Raw genomic sequence first — 12,269 nt, 5'->3', positions numbered from 1 at the left:
TTCATCACATATGCATAGTCCCTTTAACTATACATTCATGGACAGACTACTTCAATCAGCCTGACTAACCGGTGTCTGTATATAGCCTTGCTACTGTTATTTTTCACTGTCTTTTTGCTGTTGTTTTTATTTCTATACTTATCTGTTGTTCACCTAAGACCTATTTTTTACTTAAAAATCGCACTGTTGGTTAGGTAAGTAAGCATTTCACGGTAAGGTCTACACCTGTTGTATTCGGCGACGTGACAAATACACTTTTCGATTCCATTACTACTACTTTTGAACAGATTAATAATTGTCTTTCAACAAATAGGTCACAACAAGAACTATCTCATTCTAATATCTGAATTGTATCCTATCTATCCAGCATAACACTGCTCAATATCAATACACCATGCATACTGCAACAGGCCTTCAACCCCTCAAAGGGATTTATATTTTCAGGAACTGTCAGAAGAGCTACAGCCCCTAGGAGTTTACACCACAGATTCCAACCAAAACGTTGGGTGTTGCCACGTTTTCCTCAGCAGCTACTAATCTAGTGGACCTGCTCAGATTCTACCATGTCATTTCCCCATGGGATTCATAGCAGCCGTGTTGTTTGAAGCTTTACCTCCACCCACTCCTCTTGCAGTCCTGGATCCACAGAGGCAGAGCAGGGTAATTTTAACCCCAGGGAGGGGAGTGCTCAGGGTGGGAGTACCTCCACCACACCCTGCCCCAGAGGGAGACCTGCTATTACTACTGTTCTCCTGAAGGCAGAAGGACAGAGTGTAGTACAGTCGCAGTCATGCAAATGGGTTAGACTCATAGACAAATATATTCAAACTACTATAGATAAGATCGGATGGTTTGTCAACGGTTGACTGTGTATTAACGATGTCAGGCACTTCATTGTTTGGTTGTTCACCCTGATTAGTGTGCCGGGAGAAATCTGTTTTCATACCTACTGATAATATAGCCTGAAACTAAATATTTCAGTCTATTAAACACAAAAACAACTTTTTAGGTGAGAGTTTTGGCAGCTATATTCTCCCCTACAGTACCCAGTTGTTCCTGTCATACATCATGTTGGTGTCTGATCTCCAACATCACTATGTCCAGCACCATACAGTACAGTCCGAGTTTTGAATAGTCCTTTCAAAAATGTCAGTTCATTCCTAATCAGAATATGCTTTAGATTCAGAACAATTCATTTTGTGATTCAGATAGAATGGTTTCAACAGAAATTGTGATAGGGATTTATAAACAGTCCAATATACTCAATGGATGTACACAGTAAGCCTCTTACAGTGGATGTATCTGCATGTCCACTATATGGCAGTGTCCCAGATGGCACCCTATTCACTTTATAGTGGACTACTTTAGATCAAAAGTAGTGCCTATATAATGAATAGGGTGCCATTTGAAATATACACTTGGGCCTGTGACATCACGCAAAAAAAAATACACATTTGTCTAGTCATTATGTCTCTCGTTCTATTTCAGTAGTAGTTAATGTTCATTTACTGTACAAATCAAAACAGTAGTATCTTACTGTAAATCCTCTAAATATGTTAGCATTAGGCTAAGCATAGCCTTTAAAGTCAGCTGTACCTCACATGGTCAAATGCATTGAGTAGAGCAATAGTAAAGCAAACATAGGTTGTAGGGTTGCTGCCAACTTCTGCAAGACAATGGGCGCATTCGAGCGGATCACTTTGTCAAGTCAGTGACCATCGTTGGTCACCGCCTTTCAAAGTGTGTTTGCATTATGGTTACATTGTGCGACTTGCGACTACATGCCGACTTCCCGAACTTTACAAAAATCATGTGATCAAAGGTCATGCAGATTTTGATGAAGTCGCCTTTAAGTCTCTGCAGTTGCTTTCATGAGTCTCTAGAGATTTTCTGTCGGCATCCTCTCTAGCCTCATAAAAACATTGGCTGCGTCTCAATCTATATAACAAGTTTGGCAACACAGAAGATTGGCAAACACACAGAAAATTTAGAAATCACGTAACTAAACTAAACAAAAATAAAAATAAACTATACTATGGAACACATATACATGATTTAAAGAATGATAGTAAAAAGCTCTGGAGTACCAGAGCAACGGACCAAATAATGAAAGACAAGCACTGTAGCTTAGAATTCCGCAGAGTTAGTGTGGAAGAGGTGAAACAATTATTGTTATGTATAAATAAGGACAAACCACCTGGAACCGACAACCTGGATGATAAATGACTGAGGTTGGTAGCGGAATACATTGCAACTCCTATTTGCCACATCTTCAATCTAAGCCTAGAAGACGGAGTAATGCCGTCTGGAGGGAGGTAAAGGTCCTGCCGCTGCCCAAAAATAGCAACGCACCTGCTAATGGTTCAAACAGCAGACCAATCAGCCTGTTACCTCGGCTCGCAAACCTTTCGAAAACATCGTGTTCGACCAAATACAATGTTATTTTACGGAAAACAAATTAACAACAGACTTTCAGCATGCTTATAGGGAAGGGCACTTCGTCACGCTCGGCACTGAAACAAATGACTGATGATTGGCTGAAAGAAATGGACAGTAATACGTTTGTGGGAGCTGTTTTGTTAGGCTTCAGTGCAGGCTTTGACATCATTGATCATAACATATTACTGAAGAAACATAGGTATTTTGGATGAACATCCTCTGCCTTATCATGGATGGACAATAGAACACATAGGGGTTTCTTTAAAACAAGCCTCTCTAATGCAAATTTGGTTGAGTGTGGTGTACTGCAGGGCAGCCTGCTTGGACAATTATTGTTTTTCTGTTTACTAATGACCTTCCACTGACCTTGTAATAAGCCTGTGTGTCTAATGTACGCTGACGACTCAACCATATACACGTCGGCTGCAACCGTAAAATAAATAACTGACACCCTTAATACAGAGCTCCAATCAGTTTTAGAATGGGTAACTAGCAATAGGCTGGTGCTAAATATCTCCAAAACAAATCACTTCGCTCAACCTTAAACCTCACCTGGATCTATTATTGAGTAATGTGGCTATTGAGAAAGTTGAGGAGACTAAACTGCTGGGCGTCACCCTAGATAGAAAGCTATCATGTCAAAACATAGACTCAATGGTTACTAAAATGGGAAGAAGTCTGTCCGTGATAAGGCGTTGCTCTGCTTTCTTGATATCTCAGTGGACTAGACAGGTCCTACAGACCCTAGTTCTGTCACACCTGGACTACTGCCCAGTTGTGTGGTCAGGTGCAGCAAAGAAGGTCATGGGTAAATAGCGTTTTGTCCAGAACAGAGCAGCACGTATTGCACTTAGCTGTACACAGAGGGTGAATGTCAATGACATGCATGTCAATCTCTCCTCAGGAGATCAGAGGCTGGGAAAAACAGTCTTAAACAGAGCCATGACTACATGGAACTCTCTGCCACACCAGGTCACTCAAGCTAGCAATAAACCTAAAAACACCTTCGCACGACATGGACTGTGAAGAAACACACAGACATTTTGATGCATTATGTATTGTATTTGTTTTTTCTGTATTATGTATTATGTATTGAATGACATATTGTATTGTATTATGTATTGTATTTTGTATTATGTATTGTATTATGTATTGTATTTTGTATTATGTCTTGTATTATGTATTGAATGATGTATTGTATTTTGCATTGTATTATGCATTGTATTATATATTTTATTATATATTGTATTATGTATTGTATTATGCATTGTATTATGTATTGTATTATGCATTGTATTATGTATTGTAATATGTATGGTATTATGTATTGTATGATGTATTGTATTATGTATTGTATATGTATGGTATTATGTATGGTATTATGTATTGTATTATGTATGTGATATGTGGTTGGGATCCACTGTACTGCCTCATTCATAGAGGTTAACTGTTTTACTCCCCTCTCTATTTCCTCCTCTGTTAACCTCCTGTGTTTCTGTCTGCCCCGACAGTGTTTTAGTTTGTCGCCTGTGGCTCCTTAAGGAAGGATTCCTGCCTGTCTGCTTTGAGACAAGGAAATTAAGTGAAGTTTGTTGCGAAGGTGCATGGTAATGTACTGTATGGACTCATTGGGATATCAAGACACTTGACTGGTATTATAATAATGCAATGACAATATATACTTTTTTTTAATCTCCAAATGTCCTGTGTAATCTTTTCATTATTATAATCATTTATCTTCCACTGTTCGTTTTTGTTGCAATGACAAGTGTTTTAACCCTATTGATTCTGTGGTGTGTGGAGTTCTCAGCCACTAGATGGAGACGTCCTCTTACATGATATTGTTGCTGGAGCTACAGCAGATCTTCCAGACCACAACACTGGCCAGAATATATAGAGAGCAGATGTTTCTGTGTCTCTGTGTCTACATTCTAATCCCAGAAGGAAGAGAGCTGTTATTAATACTGTTGTAAAACACCTCTCAGGTGTTTAGGTTGTAACCCATAATACATGTGTGTTTTGATACGTGGCATGGCGAGGTTCAAATAAAATAAAATACAATTGGTCGCATAATCATATTTAGCAGATGTTGTTGCGGGTGTAGCGAAATGCTTGTGTTTCTAGCTCCAACAGTGCAGTAATATCTAACAATTCACAATAATACACACAAACTTAAAAGTAAAAGAATGGAGTTAAGAAACATATAAATATTAGGATGAGCAATGTCTGAGTCTAGAGTATATATAGATGGGATGTATGGACAGTATGTGGATAGAATATGTAGTATATATATATATATATATATATATATATATATATATATATCTGTAGCTATGTGTGATGAGATGTATAGACATTATTGTCACGTCCTGGCCAGTATAAGGATTAATTGTTATTGTAGTTTGGTCAGGACGTGGCAGAGGGTATTTGGTTTATGTGGTTCGGGGTGGTGGTTTTTTTCTAAAAAGGGCATTTGATTTATGTATTCCGGGGTTTTTGGGCACTGTTCCTTGTTTATGTAATTCTATGTTTAGTCTAGGTAATCTGTTTCTATGTTGAGTTAATTGGGGTGGACTTCCAATTGAAGGCAGCTGTGTGGTGTTGCCTTTGATTGGAAGTCCTATATTGTTGGGTGTGTTTGTCTGTGTATTTGTGGGAGATTGTTTCTTGTTTTGCTGAATGTGCCTTTCAAGACTGTTTCGTTGTTCGTAAGTTCGTTTCGTTTTGTTGTTTTGGTGTGTTCATTCTGAGTTAATAAATGTCAAGATGAGCGTACACATACCTGCTGCGTTTTGGTCCTCCTTAACCGACGACAATCGTGACAGAATCTCCCACCAACTAAGGACCAAGCAGCAGAGGAAAAGGGATTTCGAGTTGGACTGGCGGGAGAGATGGACCTGGGAGGAAGTTCTGGACGGGGCTGGACCTTGGCACCAGGCTGGGAGTACCGTCGCCCACGGGAGGAAATTGAGGCAGCCAAGGCAGAGAGGCGGAGGTACGAGGCCTTGGACGCGCTGAGGGTGAAGCACGAGAGGCACCCCCAAGAAATGTTTTGGGGGGGCACACGGGTAGTTTGGCTAGGCCTAGGAAGAGCCGGAAGCCAGCTACCCGTGGTTATATGGAGGAGCGTATGAGGTGGAGAGCGCCATAGTGCGCTCCTCAGCGAAACATCTCACCCATACACACGCACAGTCCGGTGCGCGTTATTCCAGCCCCTCGCAGCTGCCGTGCTAGAGCGGGCATCCAGCCTGGTAGGAGGATGCCTGCGCAGCTGCATCTGGTCGCCGGATACGCCTCCAAGGACCAGGCTACCCAACTCCCGCTCTACGCACGGCTACCATCAGGCCCCTGCACAGCCCAGTCCGCCCTGTACAAGCACCCCGCTCGTACAGGGCTACTAGTTCCATCCTGCCAGGACGGGTTGTACAGGAGGTAAGATCAAGACCGCCTGTGCGCCTCCATAGCCCTGGGTTTCCAGCTCCTGTCTCTCGTGCGGACCCGGAAGTGCGCCAGCCCAGTCCGACTCGTCCTGTTCCCGCTCCCCGCACTAGCTTGGAGGTGCGTCTTCCCAGTCTGGTACGTCCAGTACCAGCACCACGCACCAGGCTTCAAGTGTGTCATCCCAGTCCGACGTTGCTAGAACTGCCCGTCAGTCAAGAGTCGCCCGAACTGCCCGTCAGTCAAGAGTCGCCCGAACTGCCCGTCAGTCAAGAGTCGCCCGAACTGCCCGTCAGTCAAGAGTCGCCCGAACTGCCCGTCAGTCAAGAGTCGCCCGAACTGCCCGTCAGTCAAGAGTCGCCCGAACTGCCCGTCAGTCAAGAGTCGCCCGAACCGCCCGTCAGTCAAGAGTCGCCCGAACCGCCCGTCAGTCAAGAGTCGCCCGAACCGCCCGTCAGTGAGGAATCGCCCGAGCCGCCCGTCAGTGAGAATCGCCCGAGCCGCCCGTCAGTGAGGAATCGCCCGAGCCGCCCGTCAGTGAGAATCGCCCGAGCCGCCCGTCAGTGAGGAATCGCCCGAGCCGCCCGTCAGTGAGGAATCGCCCGAGCCGCCCGTCAGTGAGGAATCGCCCGAGCCGCCCGTCAGTGAGAATCGCCCGAGCCGCCCGTCAGTGAGGAATCGCCCGAGCCGCCCGTCAGTGAGGAATCGCCAGAGCCGCCCGTCAGTGAAGAGTCGCCAGAGCCACCCACTAGTCAGGAGCTGCCAGAGTGGCCAGACTGCCCGGCGATGCCAGACTGCTTCGGCGATGCCAGACTGCCCCGACTGTCTTCAGGGCCAGCCCGAGTGGCCCGACTGTCTTCAGGGCCAGCCCGAGTGGCCCGACTGTCTTCAGGGTCAGCCCGAGTGGCCCGTCTACCCGGAGCTGCCGGGGTGGGTCGTCTGCCCGGAACTGCCTGAACCAGAGCCACCTCCAGATATAGGTGGGTTGGGGAGGGGGGTGTAGCACAGTGCCGTCGTTGATGGCAGCCACCCTCCCTTCCCTCCCTTTAGTTAGGGGGATTTTTTTTTTGTTGTTTGGGGTTTTTGTTAATTTGATGTCCTTCCGGGGTTAGCACCTTTGGGGGGGGGGTACTGTCACAACCTGGCCAGTATAAGGATTAATTGTTATTGTAGTTTGGTCAGGACGTGGCAGAGGGTATTTGGTTTATGTGGTTCGGGGTGGTGGTTTTTCTAAAAAGGGCATTTGATTTATGTATTCTGGGGTTTTTGGGCACTGTTCCTTGTTTATGTAATTCTATGTTTAGTCTAGGTAATCTGTTTCTATGTTGAGTTAATTGGGGTGGACTTCCAATTGAAGGCAGCTGTGTGGTGTTGCCTTTGATTGGAAGTCCTATATTAGTTGGGTGTGTTTGTCTGTGTATTTGTGGGAGATTGTTTCTTGTTTTGCTAAATGTGCCTTTCAAGACTGTTTCGTAAGTTCGTGTTGTTTTGGTGTGTTCATTCTGAGTTAATAAATGTCAAGATGAGCGTACACATACCTGCTGCGTTTTGGTCCTCCTTAACCGGCGACAATCGTGACAATTATGGACAGTATGTGGATAGAATATATAATATATATATACTGTACTATGTGTGATGAGATTATACATTATGGACAGTTGTGGATGATATATAGTATATATATATTATGTGTGTGAGATGTATAACTTTATGGACAGTATGTGGATAGAATATATAGTATATCTCTAGAATACGTTGGATAGAATACTATATGTACAGTAATAGTTGAATAGGATGGTCTTGACTAGAATACAGTATATACATATGAAATGGGTAAAACAGTATGTAAACATTATTAAAGTGACCAGTCTTCCATGTCTATGTACATTGGGAAGCAGCCTCTAAGATGCAGGGTTGAGTTTGTGTGTGTGTGTGTGTGTGTGTGTGTGTCATACGTGTGTGAGGTGTGCACTACAGGCCAGCACCGGCAGCGCGTGAAGCCATTCCAGTTGACAGTTGTCCTTCCCCTAATGGGAAAATAAATAGACCAATCCCAAGCTGGCATGGGGTGTTTGTTCAGGGACCAAACTCACACAGGCCATAACTCAAGCTGCAGGGATAGCTCTCTGAGAGGGACACAACAAACAAAGGCTCTCAGTCACAACACACAGGGAGGGGGGTACTCTGGGAGAGAGGCGTGACTGGACCACTGTGACTCACAACACACAGGGAGGGGGGTGGGGGAGGGAAGAGGGAGGGGGGGGGGTAGAAGGGGAGGGAAACAGAGTGAGAAATGTATTCAGGAACATCTGGGAGATAAATTGGTAGCAATAATAATAATAATTACACTGAATGTCTGATTGTGCAAAAAGATGGATTACGTTCAACCTCTCCAGTTGTCAATGTTGTTTAAGGTCATTCACTGTTTTACCAGTCCAGTGTTCATACTACACCCTCCCATTCTGTTCATCCTCTCGTTTTTTTCCGTCGTTCATACTACACCCTCCCATTCTGTTCACCCTCTCAGAGACTGATGTGTTATAATGTTTTACCAGTCCAGTGTTCATACTACACCCCTCCCATTCTGTTCACCCTCTCAGAGACTGATGTGTTATAATGTTTTACCAGTCCAGTGTTCATACTACACCCTCCCATTCTGTTCACCCTCTCAGAGACTGATGTGTTATAATGTAAATGCATGACACCATTTTGGAAGCCAAAGCGCCCACCATTTGGCGTTATAGGCGCACACACGTGTTCATGCATGGGCTCGGGCACACACACACACACACACACACACACACACACACGCACACACACACACGCAAATGGACGGGCGCCTCTCGCCTCTCTCTTCTATCTCTGTGGAGAGAGAGGGGGAAAAAACGACTGTGAGTTTATTCACGTCCCATCTGTTGCAACACTTTCACTGGAATGGGTTTAGAGAGAAAGCCGTCTGTCTGTCCCTGTGTGGATCAGCTTATTTCCACGTTGACAGATGGACGGACAACTAGGTGACCCTCCACCCAACACATCTCATAACCTTTGAAGCAATTGAGGGAAGAATATGACAATCTGACAATCTACACAGCAAATGATCCATTTGGTAATTAGTTCTGCTAGATTTAATAGGCCACAATCTTAGATAAATAGGAATAATATTTTTTGGGTGCCATGCAGACATCAGCTCATCAACACATGGCTTGAAGGTTTTGCTCAAAGAGCAGAGAAAAAGAAAACACACACACACACACACACACACACACACACACACACACACACACACACACACACACACACACACACACACACACACACACACACACACACACACACACACACACACACACACACACACACACACACACACACACACACACACACACACACACACACACACAATCCAACAATCCAAAACACTCCAACATTTCTCACTGTAAATCAATGGAGCCATCAGCCTAAAGGGAGGAAGACTGCTGTCATGTATTCAGACAATCTCCTCTTGTAGCTGAATCAATCTCCTGCTCCACCAGAGGACATATTTCCCTTTCTAATTTGATTCTCACATTCAACACCACAGGTCAAGAATGTCAACCAGATACAGCTGATTGACAAAACATTCCTCCAACAATAGAACAAATCTGCTCCTGCATATCAATGTGTGTTGCTCTCTGCTGGCAATTCCAGAGACACTGATAATATTTCCTTGTACAAATGAACAAGGGTGAAAAGGTCAAAGGGGAGAGGAGCTTGGTGCAGGGGGACAGTCTACAGTTGGTACATGAGGGAGAGGAGCTTGGTGCAGAGGGAGACAGTCTACAGTTGTACATGAGGGGAAGGACTTGGTACAGGGAGACAGTCTACAGTATGGTACATGAGGGGAGAGGAGCTAGGGACAGAGGGAGACAGTCTACAGTATGGTACATGAGGGGAGAGGAGCTTGGTGCAGAGGGAGACAGTCTACAGTATGGTACATGAGGAGAGAGGAGCCTGGTACAGAGGGAGACAGTCTACAGTATGGTACATGAGGGGAGAGGAGCTTGGTACAGAGGGAGACAGTCTACAGTATGGTACATGAGGAGAGAGGAGCTAGGGACAGAGGGAGGCAGTCTACAGTATGGTACATGATGGGAGAGGAGCTAGGGACAGAGGGAGGCAGTCTACAGTATGGTACATGAGGGAGAGGAGCTAGGGACAGAGGGAGGCAGTCTACTGTATGGTACATGCGGCGAGAGGAGCTTGGTACAGAGGGAGACAGTCTACAGTATGGTCCATGAGGGGAGAGGAGCTTGGTGCAGAGGGAGACAGTCTACAGTATGGTACATGAGGGGAGAGGAGCTTGGTACAGAGGGGGCAGTCTACAGTATGGTACATGAGGGGAGAGGAGCTAGGGACAGAGGGGGCAGTCTACAGTATGGTACATGCGGCGAGAGGAGCTTAGTACAGAGGGAGACAGTCTACAGTATGGTACATGAGGGAGAGGAGCTTGGTGCAGAGGGAGACAGTCTACAGTATGGTACATGGGGAGAGGAGCTTGGTGCAGAGGGAGACAGTCTACAGTATGGTACATGAGGGGAGAGGAGCTTGGTGCAGAGGGAGACAGTCTACAGTATGGTACATGAGGGAGAGGAGCTTGGTGCAGAGGGAGACAGTCTACAGTATGGTACCTGAGGGGAGAGGAGCTTGGTACAGAGGGAGACAGTCTACAGTATGGTACATGAGGGAGAGGAGCTAGGGACAGAGGGAGACAGTATGCAGTATGGTACATGCTCACATTTATCTAATTCATCTGACAAAGGAAGATTAAAACTTCTGTATCGACCATTAAATATTGATGATCCGTGTCCTTCGATTTGAAAACACACAATTGACATAATTAAGGGGTATTGGTCAGGTAGGTCACCTGTGATACAGTATTCGACGTCCATCCATGTCGGAGGTGGGGAGATGACATGGAACCCGACCACCAGGGGCAACAGGGGCCTTCAAGTAGGCTTTGGATTTCGTACAGTATGGGAGATAGGTGTAAAGACGGACGGAAATGTTGGTGACCTAAGGGACACATGTTGCATGTTCAAATCCAGTGATAGAAAGTTATTTTTGTTTTAAGCCTAACCCAAACCTTAACCCTTACCTTAACCATTCAGAGTGTCGTGTCTTTGGCATCATTAATTTGAAGACTGTTATTTTATCAAATCATTTCTCTGCAATTATTATTACGTGATTAAACTAATCATCTAAATGTAATTAACTAGGAAGTCGGGGCATCAAGAAAAATCTTCCAGATTACAAAGTTATCATTTTCCTAATATAACTTTTCAGATATTTTAATATCTGATCAATTAGTCTTCTAATTAATGATTTATTCTTTACCTCACGTTAGTCTCATTCCAAACTTTGTAAATTGTTGGCTATCTGCACGAACCCAGCCTTTACTATGAATCATCCATACACCAATTGTCTTAATCATTTATTTACTAACTAACTTAATAATCACAGAAATTCATGAACAAACAAACAGTAGATATGGTTACAAGGAAATGATAGGGGAGGTTCCCTAGTGGGTTAAGCCGAAATGACGGCTTGGTGGACAAAGGGAAGTGGGTGTGGACTGAGGAGGGCGGGAAAGACAGGAGTCACTACACAGTTGATAATTATACTGATTGAAATGCTAATTCTTTGCACATGAACGCTCATTCATTTGGGAATAATTGCAATCAATATATATTTACGCTCAGTGTGTTGTTGGAATCGTCCGTCTTTCTGTTGGAAAGTTCATCTGCGCATCTCTCTCTGCTTTCCTGAAGTCTTTTGTGGTTAGAACGGGTACCTCAGAGTACCATTCAGAAATGTTCTTATAGAATAGTTGTTTCGGCGGTTGTCGGTCTTCGCAGTCTTTGACATAATTTCTAGCTGCAGACTAGTAATTAGTATCTAACATTTGCTCTTATTCTGTCAGGATCGATAGTCTCAGAGTTTAACCATTTCCACCCGTGTAGCCAATGATCCACGTGGTATGGTTAGGAATTCAACAACCATTACAACCTTAGCTTATACTGAGGTTTCTGTGGTCTAAACTCAAACCTTTGCCCCCTCGGTGGTCGAGGTACGCATGGTCTCCAGAGGGTTTCTTCAGGTGGGGTTTTTATTCCTAACAGTAGAAAAGGGCTGTCCCATGAGCCAGATCATGTCTGTGCTCATGGAGGCGGGCCAATGACTTAGTTCAACTCTAAAGGGAATACAATTCTCTCACATTAACAGTTTAAAATCACATGACATCATTTCACAAATAGTTTCATCTTTACTCATTCATTTTATACAATAATTAGATGCAAACCTCATAACGGAGGCTCCTGTATAAACAGAGTTATGGTAATGTGGCTGTATTGTCT

This window comes from Salmo salar, unplaced genomic scaffold (assembly GCF_905237065.1).
Source record: "Salmo salar unplaced genomic scaffold, Ssal_v3.1, whole genome shotgun sequence".
Classification (NCBI taxonomy): domain Eukaryota; kingdom Metazoa; phylum Chordata; class Actinopteri; order Salmoniformes; family Salmonidae; genus Salmo; species Salmo salar.
Note: the sequence above shows the minus strand (reverse complement) of the source record.